This window comes from Sebastes fasciatus, chromosome 15 (assembly GCF_043250625.1).
Source record: "Sebastes fasciatus isolate fSebFas1 chromosome 15, fSebFas1.pri, whole genome shotgun sequence".
In the NCBI taxonomy this organism is placed as follows: Eukaryota; Metazoa; Chordata; class Actinopteri; order Perciformes; family Sebastidae; genus Sebastes; species Sebastes fasciatus.
This window is the reverse complement of record NC_133809.1, coordinates 24,222,358-24,250,054: the sequence shown is the minus strand read 5'-3', so window position 1 is coordinate 24,250,054 and position 27,697 is coordinate 24,222,358. Positions and strand designations below refer to the sequence as shown.

At 39.5% G+C, this 27,697-nt stretch overlaps 1 protein-coding gene across 4 annotated transcripts in view; it reads left to right on the top strand.

The window, feature by feature from the left end:
• Positions 1-27,697, top strand: part of lrfn5a (leucine rich repeat and fibronectin type III domain containing 5a) — a 151,368-nt gene that overhangs the window by 68,305 nt on the left and 55,366 nt on the right. For all 4 annotated transcript variants that reach the window (XM_074660709.1, XM_074660707.1, XM_074660708.1 and 1 more), the window contains one exon: positions 6,687-6,797. The gene's annotated coding sequence lies outside the window, so the exon portion shown is untranslated. The remainder of the gene's footprint in view (positions 1-6,686; positions 6,798-27,697) is intronic.

Here is a 27,697-nt window from a genome sequence, read left to right as displayed (position 1 = left end):
CACCACTAATGAAGCTCTGCTGGTGATATTGCATTTCATATAACTTCTTCACAAAAAAAAAACATCCAGCCGATTTGCCACTGAAAAGCATTTAATGTGATGTAGCTCCAATACGGCTGAAAGCAGTAAATAGGCTGATATCTGAAAACGCAAAGAGGAACACAGGAGTGAAAATAACTTCAGGCAGAAGCTACAAATGTACTGAGAGATAATTGCAGAGACTTTTAAAACACAGTTTTCTCCCCAGTCTCCAGCACAGACGCGCATTAGTCTAGCCTCCGAGGACACAGCTAAGGGGATCACAGGTTGGCAGTGGTCCCACCTCCTACCATCACAGTAGGACCACAGCAGGGCATCACGACTTGGCACAGCGCGGCTAATGCTGGCTGACCCGGGCTCATGGAAAAATCCTATTAGTTTCTTCTCTTCAAACACTTTTCAAACAAGTTTCTTAGAAATATTATTGATTCACTTATACTCTACTTTCCTCACAGATCAATACTTTAGGTGACTCAAGCAGAAAAAAAAGACCATTTCATTTTGTACTTAAAGAGGACCTATTGTGCTTATTTTCAGGTGCATACTTGTATTTTGGATTTCTACTAGGACATGTTTACATGCTTTAATGTTCAAAAAATGCTTTATTTTTCTAATACCGGCTGTCTGAACTACTCTGTTTGAGCTCCGGCCCCGCCCCCCACTCTCCCGAAAAGCCCAGTCTGCTGTGATTGGTCAGCTGGCCCACTCTGTTGTGTTTGGTCAACTGAATCTAACTCTTCGGCCTCTGCTCCACCTCCGCTCTAACCAGTTTTGTTTGAGGGCCTGCCAAACTAGCCGCTAGGCAGAGATTATGCAAACGTGTTACTTGGTGACATCACCATGTTACTGAAGAAAAGGCGGGACTTCCAGCAAGGCGCTTCAGGTAGTTCAGGAGCAGTGTTTCTGTGGGGGAGAGGAACTCCATTTCGGCTTTGTAACTTTGCAGACCTTTTATATGCACAAAAAAACAATATAACACACTAAAGGAAAGGGAAAAAAAGCACAAAAGCATAATAGGTCCCCTTTAATTTAGCAAAATATGGTGCCATTTGGTTGAATATGTGTTATCATGCACATAATGTTACAAATGTGTATAAAAACCCTGGGAATGATATCATGTTGTGATAATTGCTTGCTACATACATCCTCGGTTTGACTGCACGAAACATAAATGTATGATGTCTATATAATGTCCATGCTGTGAGCTATAAAAAGAAGAATAAACAAGCTGTAATTCAGCAGACTTCTTACAGCTGTGCAGCCTAGTTATGGCTTTTCCTAATTTGGAGTTACATAAGATATTGAATAATTGAAAGTAATTATTTTTAGGAGACAGTTTTTCCGTGGACAGAATTGTGATTCGTGTTTCACGTGGGGATTCTTAAAAGCTTTCATCATCATCAGGAACCATGTTGACTGTGGCATGTCACCCCGGGTACCCAGGCTCATTAAAGGGATATACGCACTCTCGCAAAAGTCCAGACCCAAACTGAGTAAATGTAGTCTCACCCTGGGGATGCAGGCTCATTAGACTGCACCAGTTATCTTCTCCCATTGGGAATCTACAAGAAGCTAACCAAAGTGAACCACGGTTTATGTAATGATGTTGTCTGGTGCAACTTTAATGCTTTGTGCTGTTATGGATTCCATCAAAGTTTAATGTTGTTGCTGCTGCTGCTGCAATTGTCAGATTCTTAAAACACGAGTTTAATGGCGACCGATGCTTTTTTAATAAAGGCAGACATACGGATAGTATATTTCAAGCATAGACGGGTGAGATAGACCCATGGCTTTTATGATTCTCCTATGTATTTATTAGGGCTTTCAATCGATTCAAATATTTAATAACGATTAATCGCATGATTGTCCATAGTTTATCGGGATTAATCGCAAATTAATCGCAAATTATTGCACATTTTTTATCAGTTAAAAATGTACCCTAAAGGGATATTTGTCAAGTATCTAATACTCTTATCAACATGTGAGTGGGCAAATATACTTGCTTTGTGCACATGTATGTATAGATTTATTATTGGAAATCAACTAACAACACAAAACAACATAACATGGCAAACTCAAACAGTTGTTAGTGTGTCAGTGTGCTGGCTTGACTCTGACTTGTCCCAAACTGCATGTGATTAACATAAAGTGGGCATGTCTGTAAAGGGGAGACTCGTGGGTAGCCATAGAACCCATTTTCATTCACATATCTTGAGGTCAGAGGTCAAGGAACCCCTTTGAAAATGGCGATGACAGTTTTTCCTTGCCAAAATTTTCTTTTAAATTTAGGCTTTGTTGCGACAGACATGGTTGGTACCAATGTATTCTTTAGGTTTTTCTAGTTTTATATGATGCCATTATCTTCTGCCTCAAAAACTAAGGCCAGTAAAAACTCCAAAAGATTGTATAGCAGCCAAGGCCCAGCAGTGGTTTGTCGGATTTTTAAGAGGTTAGGCTAATTAAAGGTCGCAAATTGCGTTAATTTGTTAAAGAAATTATTGCCGTTAAAATAAATTAGTGTTAATGCATTATTATCGTGTTAACTTCCACAGCCCTAGTATTTTTAGGCTTCTTTTATCTCTCAGAGCATGTTCAATATTTTACATATATATTTTTCTCCTGCGTCTTTGGTGTACCGCTGTACTGTCTTGTTCCCCATGTATTATTTTATACTGATTGCAACTGTGTGCAGCAATATTGCCCAGGCTAAATTTCCCCTTGAGGGACCATAAAGTATATCTTATCTTATCTAATCTTAGATGAGATTAGTCAGATGACTTTTATTTGTCTCCTTGCTGCCACAACAATGTATATGGTGTGGAGTTACATAATGGCCTTGGACTGGTTTCTGCTGTGCAGCCACTTTCCACTTTGTGGTCATAGTTAAGCTTCTTTCAAGGTCATATTCAGGTTGGAATAATAAATAAACAAATAGCTGGAGAAGAGAACAGATAATAATCAATTTATTAAATCAATCATTCAGTAATATGTTTTATATACTGTATTTCCCTACATATCTCTTCCCAGTGCCCAGTGGAAGTAACAATAACAATGCACGTGCCCTGTTTGCTACTGTCGACAGGCTAACAAACCCTCCTGTGTCAGTAGCCTCTGAACTTTTATCCTCCAGGGCCTGCAATGAATTTGCTTCCTTTTTTACAGAAAAAATTCACAAAATCAGACAAGCAGTCACTTCCTCCATAGCAGGTACAGGATGTTTGTTTCCCCTGCGTCCACTTAAACCTGGCGCAAATACCATGACACGGTTTTATCCAATAAATCAGACATACCTGGAGGAAATCATACAACATCTAAAATCCTCCTCATGCTGCCTTGACATTCTGCCAACAGGCCTTTTCAAAAAAGTATCAGATTGTATGGTCTCAGAGCTTTTACAGATTGTTAATGCATCTCTTGTTTCAGGAGTCTTCCCACAGGCCCTGAAAACTGCTGTCATCAAACCACTCCTCAAAAAGAACAATCTGGACTCATCAGTAGTAAATAATTACAGACCGATATCAAATCTTCCATTCTTGTCTAAAATAATTGAAAAAACAGTTTTTCAAAAATGAAATAGCTTTCTGGCACTAAACAACTCTATTGATGTCTTCCAGTCAGGTTTTCGACGAAACCACAGCACTGAGACTGCTCTTGTTAAGGTCTTCAATGACATCCGATTGAACACAGACAGTGGTAGAACTACGGTTTTAGTTTTACTGGATCTCAGTGCTGCATTCGACACGGTTGACCATAATATATTACTAGACCGACTGGAAAACTGGGTGGGTATTTCTGGCATAGCACTCAGCTGGTTTAAATCCTACCTAAAAGACAGGGACTTCTTTGTGTCTATAGGTAATTGCAAATCTGAGCTGAACAAAATCACATGCGGAGTTCCCCAAGGCTCCATCTTGGGGCCTCTTTTGTTTAACATCTACATGCTCCCACTGGGTCAGATTTTTGAGAACAACAAAATAAATTACCATAACTATGCAGACGACACACAAATTTACATAACTCTATCACCAGGAGACTACAGTCCAATACAAGCACTGAGTGAGTGCATTGAACAAGTCAATAATTGGATGTGCCAGAATTTTCTTCAGCTGAACAAAGACAAAACTGAGGTCGTAGTTTTTGGAGCCAAAAAAGAAAGATTAAAGGTTAGTGCTCACCTACAATCTGTGATGTTAAAAAGCTCAGACCAAGCCAGAAACCTTGGTGTAGTCATGGACTCAGACCTGAGCTTTAACAGCCATATTAAGACAATTACAAAGACAGCCTTCTATCACCTGAAGAATATAAGAAGAATTAGAGGACTGATGTCTCAGCAGGATTTGGAAAAACTAGTCCATGCATTTATCTTCAGCCGACTTGACTACTGTAACGGCGTCTTTACCGGTCTTCCTAAAAAATCGATCAGACAGCTGCAGCTGATTCAGAACGCTGCTGCTAGAGTCCTCACTAAGACCAAGAAAGTGGATCACATCAGTCCAGTTCTGAAGTCTCTACACTGGCTGCCTGTCTCTCAGAGAATTGATTTCAAAATACTGCTGCTGGTTTACAAAGCACTAAATGGTTTAGGGCCAAAATACATTTCTGATCTTCTGCTGTGTTATGAACCATCCAGACCTCTCAGGTCATCTGGATCAGGTCTGCTTAGTGTCCCCAGAGTCAGAACTAAACATGCAGAAGCAGCATTCAGTTTTTATGCACCAAATATCTGGAACAAGCTCCCAGAAACCTGCAGGACCGCTCCAACTCTCACTTCTTTTAAAACAAAGCTTAAAACTTTCCTGTTTGCGGGTGCTTTTTATTCTGACACTGCACTATAACTTTTACTCTTTTGAGTTTTATGCAATTTTAGCTTCTATCCTAGCTTTTATTTTTAGCTTGTTTTTATTTTCTAATCTTTAATGTTTTAATGTTTTTATGTTTTTATAACTGTTTTAATTATTTCTTAATGTTCTTTTGCATTTTGTCGCAATGTTCTTGAATGTTTCTGTAAAGCACTTTGAATTGCCCTGTTGTTGAAATGTGCTATACAAATAAAGCTGCCTTGCCTTGCCTTGCCTAAAGCTCATGGCCTTGCGTGCAGTGCAGGGTGTGGTCCTACATATTAATACCAGTCAATCACTTTCGCTGCTCCTGGCAGATTTGCTGACAAAGAGGCTCTATCTTACCACCGTATAATTTTAGTTATGGCTTTTTTCGTGTTGCCAAGGTCATATTGAGAGTGGGGAATTAATAAATCACAGACGTTATCCATCATTCAGTTCATGCCATCTATCTATCTACTCTGTCCAATATTTAAAAGTCAAATACGTTATCTGATAAGTCCAAACAATTCAGGGTTTTATAAAACTTTTTAAAAAACAATACTGTGATGCATTCATGTCAATTGAGATCACGACGATCAATAGTGTTCAGGCAGTCATACCTGTGATTGCAATCCAATGTACTGATTTATTAAGAAAAGGTAGATTCTGCACGTGATGCACAATGCATGTGTTTGTGCTGCTCTAGGCAGATTTCATTATTGGCTGACTGTGATAATTCTTTGTGTGTGTGTGTGTGTGTGTGTGTGTGTGTGTGTGTGTGTGTGTGTGTGTGTGTGTGTGTTATCCTGCTGAAACTAGACACCGCCACACTATTGATGTGAGAGCTCTCTCTAACTCTCCTCTGAATCTATCTTTATCTCCTTCCGTTTTTCTCTTTTTCACTTTCACATTCATCCCTGTTTTCCTCTTTTTTCTACCTTCCTCCATCATCATCATCCTTCTGCTTTTTTTTTTTTGCTTTTTTCTCGGTAACATCCTTCCCTGTCTTTAAGTCCCCCCACCACCCCCGCCTTCTCTCAGTGTTGCCATCCCATTGCCCTCTCTTCATTTTCTTGCCAGCCCTGTCCTGCTCACCCTCCCTTCCACCTTACTCTTTGCCCTCATTCTTTCCCTCCTTGCCTCATTTTGATCCTCCCCTCCCTCCCTCCATCCTGCTGGCTCAGCTGGTATAGAAGCAGCCTTTGTTTCAGCTGTGTCCTCTATCCTTTGAAGGAGAAAACCTGAGAAAAAAAAAATGAGAGGGATAGAGGGAAGACGTGAAGCATGGACGGGGTAGGGAGATGAGTAAAATCCAAATGGGAAAACGAGATAAAAAGAAGAGATGGGTGGGAGGATGAATAGAAACAGGGGGAAGGGAAAGGGGAGAAGGATTAAGAAAGGAAGGAAGGAAGGAAGAGGGGAATCTTTGGATCAATGGGAAGGGTTGTTCAAGTCATTGACATCCAGCAACAGCTTGTGAGGCCTGTATGTGGGGGCATCAGTCTATAGGACATGTGCTCTCAACTTAGCACACCTCCACTTGGTTCAAAGGTTACTTTTATTCTCAGTTAAAGGCCAAACAAGCAGTTTATTAATAATGAAGCTGCTTTGAACACAGTACATGCTGGAAAACCATGTACACCTTTACTGTGCTGTAGGCCAAGTAAAACAACAGCCATAATCACTACAAATACACTATAAATGTAACAGGTTCTGGTATGGAGACACAGACAGTGATTCACGTTGTCATTTTTTTAATCATTGCTTTCTGAGTCCAATATTTAATATATTTAATATTTGTTTTCTTCTTTATTTCCTGTTCTATAGTGAGTGAAGACAGAAAGACGATTTTGGACCTTTACCCCCCTCCATGATGTTGTAGCCATGGTAACATGTGAATCCTGAGGCAGAGTGTTATCCGCTTTTACATCTCTGAAGGTAAGGTACTTTCTTTCAATGTTTTTTTTTTTTTTTTTATGGATTTTCTTAAAGGAATACATTACTATAGCCTGACAAAACATTTTAAGAAATACACTGATCTGCTTTCTTGCTGAGAGTTGGATGTGAAGTTTGATACCACTCGCATGCCTGTACGCTAAATATGAAGCTATGTACAGAAATGTTATATCTTGTTTGTTTGATCCGTATAAAAAAATGAAAAAAATAAATAAAAACAAGTTGTTTCATGGGAATTTATTGCACCCAACCAAGAAATAGTTCAAGCCAAAGACTGTATAAGTAGACGTAGTCACCGTGACGTCACTCATTGGTTTGTGGACTGCCGTTTTGAAGCCTCGAGTTCTGTATTTTGGCCGTCGCCATCTTGATTTTTTGCAACCAGAAGTGGCACAAGAGGGTGGAGATAAGTACAACGATGAGTAAGAAATTTTTAGGTGACCAAAAATGTTGAAAACAGACTGTAAAAAGGGTTAACGTTCTAAGACGAAAACAAGGACAACACCTGGACTGGACAACACTGTGGTAGCAACCTGTCAATCACAAGGTAGTCACGCCCTAAAGCATACCCTGCTTTTTGGTTTATTTGACTCTAAATGGCTCCATAATTCACTAAATGGACATTATGTTGTATTATAGAAGACTTGAAACTAGTGATTGAGACCATAAACTCATGTTTACAATGTTTACTGAGGTAATAAATCACTTGAGAAGTAGGGTCATTTTCTCATAGACTTCTACACAATCAGACTTCTTTTTGCAACCAGAGGAGTCGCCCCCTGCTGGCTATTTGAAAGAATGCAAGTTTAAGGCACTACAGCATTGGCTTCACTTCTCAGACCCGGAAGTTGCCCACTGGTTCCAGCAACTTTCAAATTTTCCAATTTTGTTTTGTATGCATTAAGAGGCCTTAGATGTGCTGGTTGGTGGATTTTCTCCTTTTTTTTTTACTTTGTGACGGAGCAAGGCTAGCTCCTTCCCCCTGTATCTAGTCTTTATGCAATGCTATTAGCTAATCTCCTGCAGGCTTCTTCATATTTAGTGCACAGACATGAGATCAAACTTTTCATCTACAGTGTACCTCTCAGCAAGACAAAAAGTGCATTTCCCTTTATGTTGACTTTATCCTTTAATAATTCTGCTGTGGAGGCAGGTGATAAAAATGTGTTCCTCCTGGGACACTTCCAAACAGATTTGCTGTAATGGAGGACAGACTAGCCTGGTAGCAGACTCTGACGCTGCTTAGCTTTAGAGTTTGAGTCACAGTAGTCAAGGAAAGCAAGTTGCACCTGGGTCAAAGCAGCAGGCTTTGGGTTCGTCACCTGGAAACCAAGCTAGTTTGGCCTTTGTAGTGGAAACGGAGATCTAGTGGAAACTACGTTAGCGTTTTACGTCATTGTTTGACCCAGTAGTGGAAACCTGAATAAAGTTATTTGGTTATCTGTGAGTTTGGCATTGAAATTGGACTAGCCGTGCTTTTCCCTGTAGTGGAAACCAGTCTAGCCCAGTCTGGACGTCATTGACACCAGGCATGTGCCAGGCTCTGCTGTGGAAATCAAGCTGGCCCACTTACTGTATTAGCAAGGCTTGTGGTCTGACCAATGGCATGATTTGTTAATACATCTCCACATGTTTCTCATTGACACCAACCCTTCCTCTCTCATCATCTCTTATCTCCCCACCAATGTTTTCAGGCAGGAATATGGTAGCTTGTCATCTTCATATAGGCTTTTTCTGTCATAACTCCACCTCTAACCTCCTTACCCTTGATACTCTGCTGCTGATCTGCTCTCTCTCTCTATCTCTCTCTCTTTTCTCCTACCCTGCTTTCCCTTTTTCTCTCTTCAGCAGGCTGTTTGATCCACACTTCTAACCTCGATACCTTCCTTTGGGATGTAGCTGACTGCTGAACTCTGCTAGAAAGAGGCAGGAGGAAAGGAAAGAGGGAGTAAGTCAGGGGAGGAGAGAGAGAGGGGGGAAATTAGAAGGTACAAGGTAGAAAGAAGAAGAAGAGTCAAGAATATATGTATCTATCTATCTATCTATCTATCTATCTATCTATCTATCTATCTATCTATCTATCTATCCATCCATCCATCCATCCATCCATCCATCCATCCATCCATCCATCCATCTATCTATCTATCTATCTAATCGAAAGATCAATTCTGGCTAAATCTGTATTATTTAAACCTTTGCACTGCATTCTCAAAAACCCAGTGGATTAACTGAAGCAGATATGGAGGATGACATGGTGTGTATGTGTATTTGTATGTGTATTTGTACGTGTGTGTGAGCTATACATTTGTAACATTGCCTCAGGCACACATGAAATCTGCTCTGACCATAACAAATCTCAGACATATTCATATAAAAGGGTGTTTGCTGAGATATAATCATAGCTGGAGGTGGAGGATTTCTCACAGCATGTTACCCAGCGCTCATGGTTTGGACAAATGCCTGCATGCGTGTTTGTGGTTTGTCATGCCTTTCACGGAATCTTCGTCATTGCTCTTCGTCATCCTCAAGGTAATCCCTCTCATCGTAACGCTCTCTCTCTCTCTCTTTCTCCTGAACCCATCAACACCTTGACCTCTTCATTTAATTATATTTATAGATAAATTAACCCCGGTCTCACAGGAAGGCATATAAATAGCACGACATTAAACTGACATTTCGTGTGTCATGAAGACACATTTCAGCCTTTTCGTGTGTCATTTGTACGCCACGCAACAAAACTACAGTAACGTCTGCAGTTAGGTTGAAGCAACGAAACCACTCACTTAGGTTTAGGTTTAGGTAACAAAACCATTTAGTAACGTTTTAGAAAAAACATCACAATTTGGCTTGAAATAAGTATGTAAACTAAGTAAAATACATCGGAAACAACGTAACATATGCAGGGAAAACACATCAGAAATGTCACAAAAATACATGTAACAAATGTCACTAACTTGCAAAACAGAACATCGGTCTTGTGCATTCGTAGGAAAACACACGAAAAATGAGGACTAACTTTCGGAAAATATCATATACGAACCGTTGCATGAGAGTACGTTGAGCAATCAAACAGGCAGGCCCACTAATAGTATTCATACTGCTAAAATATATAGCATGTGAGTGTGTTTGTGTGTTTTCAGTCCACCTGGCTCTTCTTTCTTTTCAGCACCTGTCAGTCATCCTTCCTCGTGAATGTGCAGACACGCTGAGCGTTAGAGAGAGGGCTCTGCTGCTGCTTCAGGGAGAGAGGGAGTGAGGGATGCAGAGACAGACGGGGAGAGAGATGAGAGATCAAACAGCAGCCTCTGTTTGTTTTATCTTTTTAATGAACAAAGTGTCACACATCTCAATGCTTTGGAGTTCACTCAGAGGCTTATGCACCAATGGGGGAATTCAACCCGCAACCCTGCTGCTTCTGAGAGCAACTTGAACTAATGCTCTCTTTAGAGCTGGATCGGCCTTGCGGGCGTGTGTGTGTGTGTGTGTGTGTGTGTGTGTGTGTGTGTGTGTGTGTGTGTGTGTGTGTGTGTGTGTGCATGCGTGCATGCGTGCGTGCGTGCGTGCGTGCATGCGTGCGTGCGTGCATGCGTGCGTGTGTTTGTGCATGTGCTGACGCCCTCAACTGCTCAGCAAAACAGATCAAAGTCAAAGTCAAGTCTCCCTCTGTCCCCTACTCACTTTGATGAATGGAGGCCTGGATGGATGGATGGATGGATAGAGGGATGGAGGGAACGGAGGTCGGATAAAAAGGGAGAAGATGGAAAGAGGGATGAATGAATGACTGAAAGTACAAGGAGTTCAGGATGGATTGACGGATGTGGGGGTGGTGGAGAGAATACGTGAAGTGGAAGTAGATGGATGAATGGGTGGAGGGATGGGTTTGACCTTTCCATCACCCCCTTCAGAGATGGCCTTAAGGTGCAGAATCAGTCTCATTTTCTCTCCCTCTTTTTTTCTTTTGTCCCTTCTTCACTGTTTAAAAATTTCTAGAGAACCATCTTTTTCTTTTTTCCTCAAATGCTCTTTTTTTTCCTCCTCTGTTTCTCCTCTCCGTCCTTCTCCCGTCTCCTTTTACCTTCCATTATATTCTTCTCATCTTCATCCCGTATTTCATTTCCCATCATTTTCCTTTTTTTCTTGGCCACATCTTTCTTCTCCTCCTGCTTTTCCTCCGTTAACCTCCTCGTTACCTCCTTCTCTGGCAGCCTGTGAGTGTGCATGTGTGCGATAATCTCGCCAGGTTGTGTCTGGATGTGTGTGTGTTCTCTCTCCCAGAGAGTTGAAAGACTGCCTGGATCCCCATGGGGGAGTTTGGCCGCCGAGACCCGCCGTGGGCCATCCTGGCCCGGGTCACCAAGCTAACCTCTCCCACCTGCTTCGCCTCTGGCCCAGTGGGATGCTAGGTGTGAGGAGGAGAGGAGAGGAGAGGAGAGGATAGGAGAGATAAAAGGGAAGAAAGCAAGGGAAAGGAGATAATTCATACATGAGAAGAAATGCAAATACATGAGACACACACCCCAAGGTATTTAGTTAGTCATGCTTAAAACTGCCTCTCTCTTTGCCTCTGTTGCTTTTATGTGCAGTTGTTAGTCATGCTGAACACTTCCAGAGTGTTCTTTTCTTTCTTTTTTGTTTTCCCTTGGTCAGCAACAGCAGGCAAACACTTACACACCACTCCCAGCATGACACAGATACCTGACAGAAGATGAGCAAAAGAACACAGGTGCCATTTAACATGACTTTGAAACAAAAAAATAAAGTTTAAAGAAAGTTTACTAGAGGTTTGTGCAAATTAAATGTAATAATGTGTAATTACATTATACGGTTGAGCAAGCAGCTAAGAAATAAAATTATCTTGAAAGCAATGTCAAGGTCAAGTATTTCTTATTTTTACAGGAGCTGAGCTGGTACAGATAGATTTGTTGAAATGTAAAAAATGATAATAATGAAAAAAAGACATTAGAAAAGGAAAGAAATCCAATACACTATTACATTTTTTTTATAACAAAAACATTTTACAACAGACTATAGACAGACTCTATTTGGGCACTTTCTATTTGGGTACTTTCACTTTTATTTTTGCCCCTGTAGGCAATTGGTTTTACAGCAATGCATATTTCAATACTTGAAAGAACATAGACACACAGTACAATAAGGAGAGGGGGGTGGCGTCCTGAATATGTGTCCCAAAGCGCTTCAAATTGTGTTTTTTTCCTATAAAACATTTCATAAGCCCCTCTAACTCTACCACACATGGCACAGTTCTGCAGGAATGACTCCATACAGGGAATCTGAATATGTATAAGTAGCTATAGTAAGTAAAATATGCTGATTTGCCAATAACAAAGACAACTTTTATCCAAGCTACACTGAGAAATACAGATTTTTTAAACTTCTTTAATGTTTTGACTTTACAAAAAAATCAAGATTTACTGATCCTAACACACTAATACATTGAGATCGTGTTTAGTTGTACATAACAGTAAAGGCCGTATCAATTTTACAGAATAGTTTGAAGCTTCGAAGCATCATTCATAACGTTGACATTCAAATTCAACATTTGAATGCCACATAGCTTCTTTTTTCCACGTCTTTTCGTTCTGTTTAAATACGGTATTTCTGCACAGTTGCAGAAACAGATTAGGCTACATTAATCAGTTTTTCCCAGATATTCATTCTGCATTGGCGGTGCACACGATCATTAATATCCTTTGCTCTCGTGTTTCACCAATTGCAGGGTTTAGCTTCTCCACACACACACATGGAGCGGAGCAGAGGAGAGACAGGCGATGTAAAGATAACATTGTCGGTAGCCTACCGGTTTCAAACAGGCTTGGTAGTGAATAGTTGAATACTATTTGTAGAATTAGATTCCACTGGTTGCTGCATAGAATTATTTCCGACTCGTGTGATCCAAACATTTGCAAAAAACGCCAAAGCGTTGTAAAGTCCATAAAGTCAAAATTGATTGACAAAAGATAGATGTAATATTTCCAAAATGCACAAAATATTTTTATCTAACAAAATATTCTGCTTAAATATATATTTGTCTGCGTTTAGCCTTTCAAAAACAACATTTTCACTGCGGTCCACTCGCAGCACACAAAGGCACACACTGACTGAGTTATATTCATCAAAGAAGGTTGATGTAATACAAAAAAGACTAACTAATTTATTCCAATAAATCACTATATTCAAATTGAGGATTTTGTTTTATGTATATTTTTTTAGGCTGATGACGTCCAGAAATATGACAACAGACATTCAAAGCTTCATTCGAAAACCTCAATAGAAGCTTTATTCGGTACAGCCTTAATAACATACTGACAAAATATCAAAAGAACTGGAAATTAAGAGGAGATGGTAGATTAACCCGAGATAGGTAATTTATTCATGTATCCCTTTTGGTTTGACGGATAGGCAGTTGTTCCTTACTGATCTACAGGTGCCATTACAGGAACTGGTGCAGTTTCACATATGGGTGTTTGGTCTACACATCTTTACAACGTTTGGTTGAATGGAATATAAGGATTCAACAATCAGACTATAGAGTAGAACTAAGTGGGACTTGCCACCAGTGTACACAGCCACTCTACTATTTAGATAACAGAATTGCTGTTAAACCTACTCTGCTGATATTTACTTTACAGCACAAATAATACTTGTTTTGTGGCAAACATATGAAGAGTGTGCTGTTCTATATCAAACACACAAAGCAGTTAATTTCCCTCATGTTTCTGCTGTATTAGGGCCATTTCTTCTTGTTTATGAGATTTTGAAATGCAATAGTATTCCACAAAAAAATGCCCCTCAGGATTTTGTTATCTTTTGTATAGGAAGTGAGTTTCTGTCTCTATTACGACCTCATCACATCGCACACAGTCTTATTATTTTTGGCTTCCTCTCTAAAATTCTCAGCAATTCTCTCCATCTTTCTGTTCTTCCCTCACCGTAGGCAGCAGTAGGAAATGGAGTGTGTAAAACAGGATGTGAGGGTAACCATACTTGTTTATTTTATACTGAAAGCCCACAGCCTGCCTAGAAACCACTGATGGATGACAAAAATGGACAGAGACAGTGAGGTTAGGGACACAGACAGAGGCTGGTTTGATTTTCACTCTGTGTTTTCTATGCTCGTGTCACATATTAACTGTTCTTATATAAGTTATATTATATTAGCTTTTTTAATATTAGCCATCATAAAAAGGCATTGTCATCTAAGTTACACTCTGAGAGGGTTCATGTGAGTACTGTGGATATTGTGTATGTCACCCTGTCTCCTAAAAATTGTGTTCCAAAACAGCTTAACTGCATTCTCCGTTATAAATATGGGAAATGTATTTTGTTATGGATTACATTCGTCTCTCACATATCACAAATAGTCCGTGGAAAGCCACAGCAAGGGACGTAATACGACGCGCAGAGCAGCTGACGTAGTATATTGAGCAACTGATAATGAACCTTATGTGGAATAATAACGTTGTTGAAAGTTGCGTGGTATAATATCAAATAAAACGTGCGAAAGTCCACTATGGGGGGGAAGGAGGGGTTGTGGATGGGTCAAACAAACACAGGGCTTTCACCCAGGAGAGCGCTGTTCATGTCCCGTGTGAAACTTAAAGTCAATGTAGTAGTCATTTTAAGCCAAACCATGATGTGTTTTACTAAACCTAACCAAGTAGTTTGTTGCCTGAACCTAATGAAGTAGTGTTGTTGGGGTTTTTGTTTTGTTTTGTTTTGTTTCAATTTACAACGTTTACCACGTGTTTAAAACTGTTGTGACCATAATCCATGAGAAATTACATTTCCCCTCGAAATGTAAATGAGAACGCCGTTAAGTTGCATGGGAATGTATGTTTTGAAGGAGACAGGGTTGTACTTGCAAAATAAAGTGAATCATAAAGACACAAACTAGATCTATGGATGTGTAAAGAGTAAGGCATTCTTTTCAAAATGTTTGATGTGCTGTATGCTGGGACATTACTGATGTATGGCAATAATTAGAACAGAAATATATGGAAGCAAAGAAAGGCAAAGCTTTTAATCAGCTTAATTGTGAAATTCAATCACTACTGTATACTTAATGTTGAATTTGAATACAGCTCAATTTATAGTATTTCACCGAAATATTATACTATATCGATTTTACCTGGCATGAAATTCCTTTTATTTCAATGCTATGAATTCTGTCTTTTTGAAATTTCAACATTAAGTTTTCAGTAGTGATTCAATTTTGCAATTAAGTATTCGGTTGCTAATAAAATTCCACTTATTGTGGCCTATCTTTGCTGTCAAAGAAAGACAACATAAACACAGTATTTGTGTGTATTTTACAAACAAAACTGAAATATAGTGATCTCTCTTTACTTGTGTGTTGTATTTAGAATGCAGTTCCCCCCCACACACTCAGTGAGGTGTAAATAGATTACATGAACTCTTCACTGTCTACGATCCAGCACATTTCAAAGAAGGACTTTGTCAAAGTTTATCTCCTCTCCCCAGCTCACCTCTCTTCCCTCCAACTGTGCCTCTTTTTTTTCATCTCCATCTCCCCCGTCTCTGTCTCTCTTTCTATTTCTGTCTCTAACATTCCAACGTTACTTCCCTCTGCTTCTCTCAGCGTCATATCCATCACTTTGTCTTCACTGTTGTCTTCACCTGTCTGACAATGTGCTGCTGGTGTGTGAGTAGTTCTATATCCATCTTTATCGGCATTGCAAACGTAAGTGACTCAGCTGCAGCTGGTTCACTCTAATTTATCTCAGGCTGTTCTCATTCACTGTTCGTACAGTACTTACACCTATGGAAAGTAATGCACTGTAATTTGTATATAACCCACTTAATTGTGAGCAATGACGTGCAGGGATGCCTTTAAGGAAGTCAGGTTATGTAGTATAAAAAACAAAAAAGTCCACATAGGGAGAAAGTCCGGGTGGATGGATGGGTCAAACAAACACAGGACTTTCTCTTAGGTTGTTTATCTCCCATGTGAAACCAAAGGTCAATACTCATTTATTTTAACTGACTTTTGTTACATAACTTCAATGGGCAACCCCAGGGTCTAAAAAGCGAAGCCAACATGGATGTGCCTTAAACTTGCATTTTGTTTCTAATAGCCAGCAGGGGGCGACTCCTCTGGTTGCAAAAAGCCGTCTGATTGTATAGAAGTCTATGAGAAAATGACTCTTCTCACTTGATTTATTACCTCAGTAAACATTGTAAACATGAGTTCATGGTCTCAATCGCTAGTTTCAAGTCTCCGTCAATACAGCATGATGTTTATTTAGTAAATGATGGTCCCATTTAGAGTCAAATAGACCATAAAGCAGGGTATGCTTTAGGGAGTGACTACCTTGGGATTGACAGGTTGCTACCACGGCGTTGTCCGTTCTGGGAGTTGTCTGTGTTTTGGGCTTGCACAGACGCACTGATCACTCGTGTTACTGGACATTCGTAGGAGAACGCATACAACATTTTTTTTTTTTATATTTTTTCTTAGGATATCATACAAAACGAAAATATTGTGTATTTGTATGCTGTATGAGTCTTATGGATGTGTGTTACAGTTACAGTGAGAATGGTTATGTGGAGACTTTAAACCTATATCATTTTTATGTAGTAGGTATTCTGAGCAATAAACTACTATAGACCTCCACACTGTATTTTATTCACAAAATGGGCATCGGGATCATACTTAATGTATTTTTTTCTGCAGTGGGTAAACAAGAAATGAATATACTTTATTGTGCACCAAGGGATACCGAATAGGATAAGCGGTTACAGATAAGGAATGGATGAATGGATATTCTTGAAGCTGTCTCACCATCACAGTAGGGGCACCTCTGTCTCTTTGTGCATTGCATTGTGGGGCAATAGTGTCACTCAACAGTATACTCAAAAACCAAGAAAAAAAACTACAGATTTTTCCCAAACAGTCTCAGCTCAAAACTGCAGCAACTCAACAATAAGGAATTACAAACAATACCTTTTTATAACTAATATAGTCTATGTCAATAAAGTTTCAATCCTCTCTTATTATGAACTGAAAACAGTGACTTCCTGAAATGTAGAAACTCAATTACAATATATTTCTTTGGAAAAAAAGTGTGAGGTTTGGTGAAATACATTCTGATGAATGCAAAGATAATCCCCGCTACTCCCTGTCACATTAGCGCACAGCTAATGCAACTGATCTACAGTTTGCATAGTACATGAGGTAGTGTACATTATTTAGGACATTGCTTTGGGAGGATTTGTATTGTGGATATACAGCCATAAGAGGAAAATGGGCTTTGTTTAAAATGCATTGGATGTATTCCCTGTTGTGCTTTTTAATTTAGCTGTTTCATTAATGCACGTCAAACTCTCCACATTTGTCTTCCCCCAGCTGCCCCCGTTTCCCCTTTAAAACTGATGTGTTTAGTCAGACAGCTTGCAGATGCTATCCTTCCTCCCCTACAGCTAAATGCGTCTTTGCCAACATGTCTGCCACTTTTTTTTCTTTTTTTTCCCTCTTTGATTCCCTCTCCTCTTCTTCCTGCTAGGTATCTCTTATCTCTTTTTGCTGTCCCTCGCCTGTTTCCACTCTTCATCTCCCTCTCTGTCTTTCTCACTTATTTCTATTAAGCACTTTGGCTCAACGTTACAAGGTTTCATTCTCTGTCTTTCTTTCTTCCTTCCTTTCTTCATATTTTTCTATCTCTGCATTCTATGCCTTGGTTTTCTTATCGATGTGAGTACGTATACCTTTCCATCTATCTCTACCCCTCTGTGTCTATCTTCTCCTCACTGTCTTTCCGGTGGTAAAAATAGATGCTCCTGCAGCACATCCCGAATTCCTAGCAGAAAGCGTGTGTAGTGCTGGATCTTTCATAACTTTGGTGTCGATGTGCTCTCTGCATAATATTTGGCTTATTATTGTAGTGTTTCTTTTTTATTATTATTTTAGCTGCAGTGCCCATAATGGTTGAAAAGCCATTCCAGAGGCTTTTTTTTAATTTCTACACTGCCGACGTGTGAAATGAAGGCCTGAGCTGGGTAGATAATGCTCATTTCTGTATTCGTACCCATGTCCAGAGGCCACCCCTCACCACACGATCACACACAGCGTCCTAAAGAGCTCCTGCACAGATACACACCATGTTGCTTTATTTTATATGGTTGTTCATGGAGAATGTTAAAGGGGAACTACGCCTCTTGTCAAAGTTCATACATGTTATTCCCATGGTCTAAGACAGTGCAAAAAACATTAATAAACATGAACAACTCTCTCCCAAATCCAATAACTAGAGTGCTAAAACTCAATATTGTGATGTCATTGGGTATAAAGTCTAGAGCTGTTCCATAGACAATGAATAGGGAGAGCTGTTCTAGGTGACACTGAGAGCACACAAGGGAATGTTCTGAGTATATGGGTACATTTTCTGTTTCACAACTGACAACACTACAACAGAATAAAGCTCATTTGTGTATAAAAACGAAAATAAACATTCTGTGGGTCCAGCAAATCTGTGTCCCATTCATTGGCTCCAGACTTTATACTTGATGACATCACAAGTTTGAGACTTACTTCTCTGGTTTCTGGCTTTGAGAGAGAGAGTAGCTCATGTTCACAAATATTGATTGAACTTTCCTAGGCCACGGAGATAACATATTGGAATTCTCAATGTACGGTATGTGGAGTGCCCTTTAAGAGTAAAATAATTGACAGTTTGCTAAACCTCTCCCCAAACGCTGACCGTCCAATCATTACTTACTTACTTGAGTAAATGCCAACAACAGCTTCAAGTCCGATCGGACACAGGTGCCGACAGGCAATGCACAGAGGCAATGCACAAGGTGTATAGAGGCAGATTTTTTTTTTTTGTCATCATCATTAACAACATCATCAACATTATCAATGTCATGAAAATTCTGATTAACATCAACAACATCCTCAATATCATCATCATCAATATCGTCATCAACATCATCATCAATATCATCGTTATCAACACCATCAATAGTATCAATGATATTAGGTGCAGAGGTGTTCATGAAAGAGCTGGGTCTTTAGCTTTTTCCTAAAGGTGGAAAGGGACTCTGCGGATCGAATGTTGAGTTTGGTAACTCATTCCACCACTGGGGGACTGCAGAGAAGAAGAGTCTAGCTAGCGACTTAGGGCCCTATTGTGATACGTTATCCAAGGAGTACCAGGCGCCTTTCATTCGCCGAGCATAGTGAGTGGGAGGGAGTGTAGACCCCGATGAGGGAGTTCAGGTTGGCCGGAGCCGTTTTTGTTGCTGTTTTATAAGCGAGCAACAGTGTTTTGAATTTGATGCGAAAGGCAACTGGGTGCCAGTGGAGGGATATGAAAAGCGGGTTGACGTGTTTTGTTTTGGGTTGGTTGAAGACCAGTCGCGCTTATGCGTTCTGGATAATCTGCAGAGCTTTGAATGTGCATGCAGGGAGGCCTGCCAATATATAGTGTATAGCCGTTATAATGTTAGCTTTTTACTTCTGGCGATTGCATTTACGCTTCAAAAATCATAAAATCGATGTTCATTTATGGAGATTATTTTACGGAACAAAACGTGTAAGTATCAGAATCGTTAGAGCTTATTTTCTGAAATAATTCAAAACTCAATGGAAAAATCCCATTGGCTTTTTGTCAAGGGATATACTACAAAAATACATCATCCCCGCACCACTCTATACTGTACTATAATAGTGGCTCTGACTAGGTCTAACAATACTACTCTCTATTTACATGTCCTCATCGGTCCTCGCTAATGTTTGCTGTACGATTGTCTTATGTTCTAGTGAAATGCCACAAAGTTGCAGTGTGCCTTTTAGTGTGTCCTGGGAGGAAAGGCATCATATAGGTGTAGGGAATATTATCTTTACATAAACCAATTAATAAACACACGAGCAGATGCACATTTAAAAAATAAATTAGGTGGGTTTTTGCTCCGCTGCATCTCTGATATGTCCTCATTCTCTGTTTTCCTTTGTTGTTTTTTTCTCTTAATCCATCTGTCCCATTATGCCTTTGTTAAATGCTGATGTATGTGGAACATTTAGAGAGGAAGTGCACTGTGGTTGTCCAAATATGGACGTAGATGACTGTACTCATTGGAGAAATATGCTGTCAAGTCCCTCAACAGGAAATGTGCTGCCTACGCTTTCTTAATGACTTGTTTGTGTGCGTGCGCGCGTGTGTGTGTATGTGTGTGTGTGTTTTCTGTTAAAAAATGGTCTACTTTATAGACTATACGTCAGCATTCACCAGAAGCAGTGGTGTAATGTTTCATGTTAAAGCAGATAAACATATGTTACAGTATAATGATGAAAGGCTGCATACATCTAATATTTACAGTGCATCTTTATAATATGATCTTCATCATTTGGCTCAATGTATCACTTTTTCACTCATTGCATAGCACCTCTGTGACTCTGCGTGTCGACTGAACTATTAATTCCAACAACATTTTCTCGCATTCTGTTTACAGTATGACTCTCTCATCTGGTAAACAAGCTTAACTGATGTAGTGGGTGGTGAGAGCAAAGAGATGAGATGTCAAGTTTTCATTGATAATTAGAGTTAATATCACACTGTTTTGAAACCGCACAGCTCCATATGGTGCCCAGGAATAATAATAATAATGATGATGAATAATTATATAATGAATGAGGGAGCGGGGGTAAGTATCGGTTTACTGTATTGGAATCACTGTAGGGGTTTTGTTAAGATTGTTTGCTAGACAATTTGACAAAACAAATAACACCGGTGCCAATGGGCCATGGTTATTGATGAGCGATAGCATTTGTTCCAAGGGGAAGAAATGTAACTTCCTGGAGTCCACCCACCTGAGCTGGGACTTTTAGCTGAGAGAAACTACATTGTAAAAGCTGGCAAATTGATCTTACTTAACAAAGAAATGTAGGGAACTGGTTGCCTTGAGCTATTGGTCTTAAGTAGAGCTGTCTAAGGTAATGAGATAATAACATGTTACGCAAATTAGTTTTGACGCCACTAATTTCTTTAATGCATTAACGGGCTCAGTTTTAAAGCTAGAGTGAAGATACTGGCATCCCATGAAACTAGAAATAATAAGGGAACCATTGGTACAATATCATACTAGTTTGTCGCAAAGGAGGCTAAATAATGCCAAACCTATGCTAAATTTTGGCAAGGAAAAACTGTCACGGCCATTTTAAATGTTTCAGGGGTCCCCTTCACCCTTCATCTCAAAATATGTGAATGAAAATGGGTTCTATGGGTACCCACGAGTCTCCCCTTTACAGACATGCCCACTTTATGATAATCACATGCAGTTTTGGGGCAAGTCATAGTCAAGTCAGCACCCTGACACACTGACAGCTGTTGTTGCCTGTTGGGCTGCAGTTTGCCATGTTATGATTTGAGCATATTTTTATGCTAAATGCAGTACCTGTGAGGGATTTTGGACAATATTTGTCATGCTTTGTGTTGTTAATTGATAATAAATATATACATATATTTGCATAAAGCAAGCATATTTACACCCCCATGTTGATAGTAGTATTAAATACTTGACAAATCTCCCTTTAAGGTATGTTTTGAACAAATTGTGATATTTAATCACAATTAAAAAAATTTAAATCGATTGACAGCCCTAGTTTCAAGGTATGTTTACTTTTTTTGCTACGTTTACTTAAAATGTATTTAATTAATTGTGTTAGGTTAAAACAGTGTAAAAATTGCAAGTAAACTTAACTTGTTCCTCCCAAGTGTTTGCAAATTAAATAAACTAAAGGTATGTTAGTAAATGGCAGAAGAATGAAAGTATTTCCCATAGCTCCAGGACACTGATATGCTGGGCTACCCCTGGGCCGAGGATGTCTTTCACCGTCAGAAGGGATCTGCCACCACCAATTGGAGATGCATCACTGGCTCCATTGCACATCCTTTGCCAATTTTCTCTTTGCTCTCCCACAAGCAAGCCTAACCATAACTGCCTGAGGGTAACCACAGTGGCCTGTAGGGGACTGCTCAAGCTCGGTCTTAGATGCCAGAGGCACCTTTGGACCAGGCACATTTACAGTAGATCCACTGTAACAGCCTGCACTGATGATACCATGAGCCCTAGGAGACAGAGTCGCAGCTTAAGTGTGATCTTGACCGCCTTCCAGAATCCCGAGTCCCTCAGTGGCATGTGCCTCTTCTTTGTGAACATCAACAGCTCTGTCTAGGAATCCACCACTAGGCCCAGGAACTGTCTCCAGCATGCTCCTGGTGCATCTGGGGTGCAAAACTGAATGCTTCAGTAGTTCCAAAGACAGATGGCACTGGACCTCTGTGAACATAGCTACAACCAGTGGTCTAAGTAATTCAAAATCCAAACTTCATTCTATTCCAGGGGGGAGAAAGCACCACAAACAAGCAAAGGATGACTGTCGCATTCTTTCTATTGCTGATGCTGAAACACTTGTTCATGCATTTGTCTTATCTAGGCTTTATTACTGCAATACACTTTTCTCTGGTTTACCTAAATCAATTATTAGCCAACTACAACTACAACAAAATACTGCTGCTAGGATATTAACCAAAAGTAGACAAATTGTATCATATTACCCCTGTTCTTATTTCATTACATTGGCTCCCTGTACATGCTAGATCAGACTTCAAGATCCTACTTTTAACTTCTAAAATATTACACGGATTTGCACCAACCTACTTATCACCCCTAGTCACCCCTCATATACCTGCTAGGCTTTTACTATCTCAAAATGCCGGTTTCCTTACTATTCCAAAAATAAATAAAACATCAGTAGGCGGTAGGGCCTTCCCTTACCAAGCCCCCCTTCTTCGCAATTGTCTTCCTACCCAAATTTGAGAGGCTACCTCAGTCGAATCATATAAAAGTTAACTCAAACACATCTTTTTATCAGTCTTTAACTTCACTTAGTCTGCCTAAAATACTAATTACGGTTATCCAACTTAAAAGTATGTATGTGTTTGTATATTTTGCTAATATTGCTATTATTTTTATTGCATATATTGTTTGTGTCTGTTTATAATGCTTTGTATGTAGTTTATATAACTTTTTATCACAGCTCTTTGAGGCATGCTCTGTGATATTGGGCTATAATAAACTTTTACTTGACTTGACTTGAGAAGCCAGATCATAGAAATCGTAACACGTCCCATTAAACCAAAAAAATAACAGTCAGTGCCCTTCCCAGATCTGATATCAGATTTGAAAATACCCATCTTTTAGATTCACTATGATAAACTCCCTGCAAATATTCCTTGAAAATGGCTTCTCTAAACCTGGGGACTGTCAACATTGTGCAAAATTGTGTTCACATATATTTGATAAGTTCCAATTAATGTAAAGAAGGGAGAATGTCATCCTTCTTGGAGCTGTGAAGCCATCCTGCTCGTCACCTGGTTCTGATGAGCACCTTTTTCCAAAAATAGTGGACATTTTGACTTACAAAGTAAAATCAGTAAGTGGCTGGCAACACATGGAATGCATGGTATCATCAGCAAATGGTGGACACCATCCACAGCATTATTTTCACAAGGCCAAGTGAGAATTAGAGGGAACTTTTAACAACTTTCTCTTACACTATGCTGTGGCAATTGCTGCCCTCTCACACAAATATCATCATCACCATACATCATGTTTCTCATGTCAACTTACTATGGTGACTGTAGACACACGTGTTTCTGTATGCTACAACTTCACATGTGGTTGGCAAGGGGGTCACTCCCTGTTAGGGGTGGGACTCACCAGAGGCCCCATGATACAATTTTATCGTGGTACTTAAGTCACAATACGATCTTATTGTGATTTTAAACATTTTGTGATATGCTAGTATTGCAATAAGATATATTGTGATATACTGTATTGTGATTTATTACCTTTTGTTCAACTGCAAATTGTGCAGTTTGTCAACATCTGTTTTATCTAATAAGATACAGTTTCCATTCTGCTCATCTCAGAGTCTTGAGGTGAGAGGTCACTTTGAAACTTTGGAACTTTGGAGCGTGATTTAGCATTATTTTTCGACAAGCTAACATGACATAGTTTAACCAAATGATTCCTTATGTTTTCTAGTTTCACATGATACCAGTATCTTCACTCTAGCTTTCAGACTGAGCCTCTGAAAGACAGAATAGCAGTCGGTCCTGCCAGCAGGCTGATGGATTGTTAAGAGGTTAATAGTTTATATAATAAAAGCTTGATACTTGACCTCTCTGTATCGATACAATATTGCCACGCAAAATATCGCGATGCTACACTGTATCGTTTTTTTTTCCTCCATCCCTACTCCCTGTTCATATGGACTGTTAAACAGTGTGAAGAGATGGCCCAGCATTGATAAAGAACACCATCTTCTGTAATTGTCTGAATGGAATAAGAGCATGCAGGCTCTCTGCCCTCAATGGCACGTTCAGTTGTTTGACATCCCTGTAGCTGTGCATTCAGCACCATGGAGAGCTCTTCCCTGCCAGTAAATAGTCTTAGCCGTCTGTTCAGCTTCACTTATAACAGTCATGTGGCAGAAGGATCCCAGATTTAGAATTGAAACGCAACTTCTTTGCATAGCATGGCTGTTGCAACACTGTAGCACCTACCTTAAACTTAAGCACCATGACTTTACAATCTTCACATTTTTCTTTTTTTATTGAGCACTACAGAGTGTTTCAGCTCCTTTATAGAGCAGGTGAATCCAGTTACAAGCTTTCAGAGACACAATGTCTCAGCAATTGTGGCCCCTTTGAGGTGGACAGATTGAGTTTTAAGCTCAAGTTGTAGAGGGAGCTATACACTCATTCATCTACATCACGTTAGTAATTCAAAACGTGATCCCTTCTCTGTTCTCTTGGGGATCAGCCTCATGTCAGTACAGCTGATGTTAGAAATTGGTTGCTACGTTAAACCTAAACAAAATGTCTTTGTTTTGAACCCCAAAATTGTCTTTGAAATCCCACATATATTCACGTATTTCCAAAGAAAATGCACACAACTGTGTTACATATTGCCAATGCCAATAGTGTTAGTTAGTTATGGGGATGCCTGTTGATGCTGAAATGGCGAATTATTCACATTATAATGATGTCTGTGACAAGTTTAAATGGGTGTATTTATAGAGAAACCGTAACGTTTCATCTTTCAGTCACCAGTGAATGATTCTATGACTGTGAAGTGACAAGTAGCTTTTGATGGATAAATTTAGATTAGTCACGCTCCCAGGTATTATGAAGCGATCACACACAGTGGTGTGCAGGTATTTTTCTGCAACAGCTAATACACACACACACACACACACACACACACACACACACACACACACACACACACACACACACACACACACACATACACATACACATACACATACACAAGCTGTATTTAGCCTAGTTATTGTGGTGGTTATTTATGTATGTTTGTATGTGTACACATGCAAATAAGCACACACACACATATGCAGTGGTGATCTGTATTTAACCTAGATACTGTAGTGATTAGCCAGTGGCTATTGATAAGTCCCTGACACATTAAAGGCAACATAGTACATGCATACTCATCCATATACACACACACACACACACACACACACACACACACAGACACATATGCACACAAACACTCATGTGTACGCACACACACACTGAGGATGACAACATTGACGGGATGCGTACGTCAATCAAGGGGATGATTTACTCCAAACTCTAAAATGAATCCAAATTATTTTTATTAGTTAGCAAAATGTCCTATTTGTATGTAAAACCTCCACCAGAACTCCCTGCGTTTACAAAATGACTCGGTCTTCAGTTGAGCAGCGAGGCTTTGGCCTCTACTTGATGAAACTGCAGATTTGAATCCATCCTCCACTTTCAAGTTTTGCAAAAGAGCTGTTTGTTTTCATTAAAACTGTTTGACTCACATGGTCTGCAATGAATAATAAATGTTTCAAAATCAGTTGCTTCCCACTTTCATTTATGGGATCTGATGTATCCCAAATGTTTCTCTTTGAGCCAGCAAGGTGAGACAGTGTTGTATGTGTGGGCTTACATTATTGTGGCCTTTACTTCAGCTCATGGCTGTTATAGCTGGACTGTAGTTAGAAAAATGTATGTAGTGTGACTAGTTCAAGTCAATACTGTAATGCCAAAGCAACCTGGGGCCAGTTGAAGACCGGTGTAAAAGCTGTACAGTTGTTGCTGTTTGTCTTTGTGCATGTAAAATTGAAGCTGAAGGGATTTCTTGAGTATCAACAGAAATGTACAGTATATACATTCCTGTTCAGGTTTTCTATGTCCTTCAACACCTAAAATCACCTAAAATGTTCTATTTTTATCGCACTATGGACATAACAAACAAAATATAGCAAAAAGTCAAAATTTCTTGAAAAGATAGACGTAATAGTGTCATAAATTCACACCGTGTTTTTATCTAACAAAATATTCTGCATCAGTCCATATTTGTTGGTGTTTAGCCTTTCAAAAACAACATTTCACTCACGAAAAACGTGTCAACTGGCGGAATTTTGACGGTAAATGAGCGGGGCCTTTGGGTGCTGGCAACATGGAAAGAAGTTCAACATTTGCATATACTATCCACATTGTAATGATACGAAGCTGGTTGAAAATCAGCAAATAATCACTTTAAGCAGCCCATAAGTTCAGAGACTTATAATGATAGAAAACTCTCTAAAGTAGTTGACTGTCTCTGCAATGTAGGGTATATTTGATATATATAGTTTTGTCTGGTAAAAAGCCACAATAGATCATGTATGATCAAGCCTCAAATAATTTGGATACGATCAAAAAGTAACATTTTTTAACCAATACACTGAAAAAGGTTTTGCATTTTTCTTTTCCTAGTTATGGTTTTCATTTGTTTCTTATATTGCACTTAAACTATATTTCTTGCCTGGCTTACATTGCTCTTGCAGTTGATTTAATCTTCTTTTTTGCACTGTACTTTGAGCAACTGTTACATGAATACATTTTCTAATCATAATTAAATATATTAATGCTGTTTTTACAGCAGAACCCTGCTTCACATTCATACAATTCAGCCCACACCTGGGAGCTGCCTAGTACCGTATAACCTCAGACTGCTACTTTTAGCTTCAGTGAAGCAGGCAGGGCAGCTCAAGAGTATTTGCTCAAGGGCATCTTCGCTGTCGCTAGAGACAGACTTCGACATTCTTGAATTCATATTCAAGAAGTTGTTGAAACTATATTTCTTGCCTGGCTTACATTGCTCTTGCAGTTGATTTAATCTTCTTTTTTGCACTGTACTTTGAGCAACTGTTACATGAATACATTTTCTAATCATAATTAAATATATTAATGCTGTTTTCCAGCAGAACCCTGCTTCACATTCATACAATTCAGCCCACACCTGGGAGCTGCCTAGTACCGTATAACCTCAGACTGCTACTTTTAGCTTCAGTGAAGCAGGCAGGGCAGCTCAAGAGTATTTGCTCAAGGGCATCTTCGCTGTCGCTAGAGACAGACTTCGACATTCTTGAATTCATATTCAAGAAGTTGTTGCCCATGTAGGATGGGCTTTTGGGGGAAGAAGTACTGGAAAAGCAGCAGTTGACCTGACCACAACCCCACTCTGTTCACTTTGAAGTACTATTTTTATTGCTATGACACGATGGGGCACCAAGCTGCAAGGTAAACATTGAGAAAAAAAAGGTTTATGCAAGTTTAATATTGTCCCCGCTCTGTTAGTCTCCATGTCTCCTGCTGTGATTCACCTTTACTTCTTTCCTCCTTGTCCTTCTCTCTCTGTTGCTGCGTAACATTTCTGAAAAATGTATGATAATTCGTTTCGACTGCCTTCTTTTTTCAATGCAGAATGCATTAAATGTGGCACTTGTGTGTGTG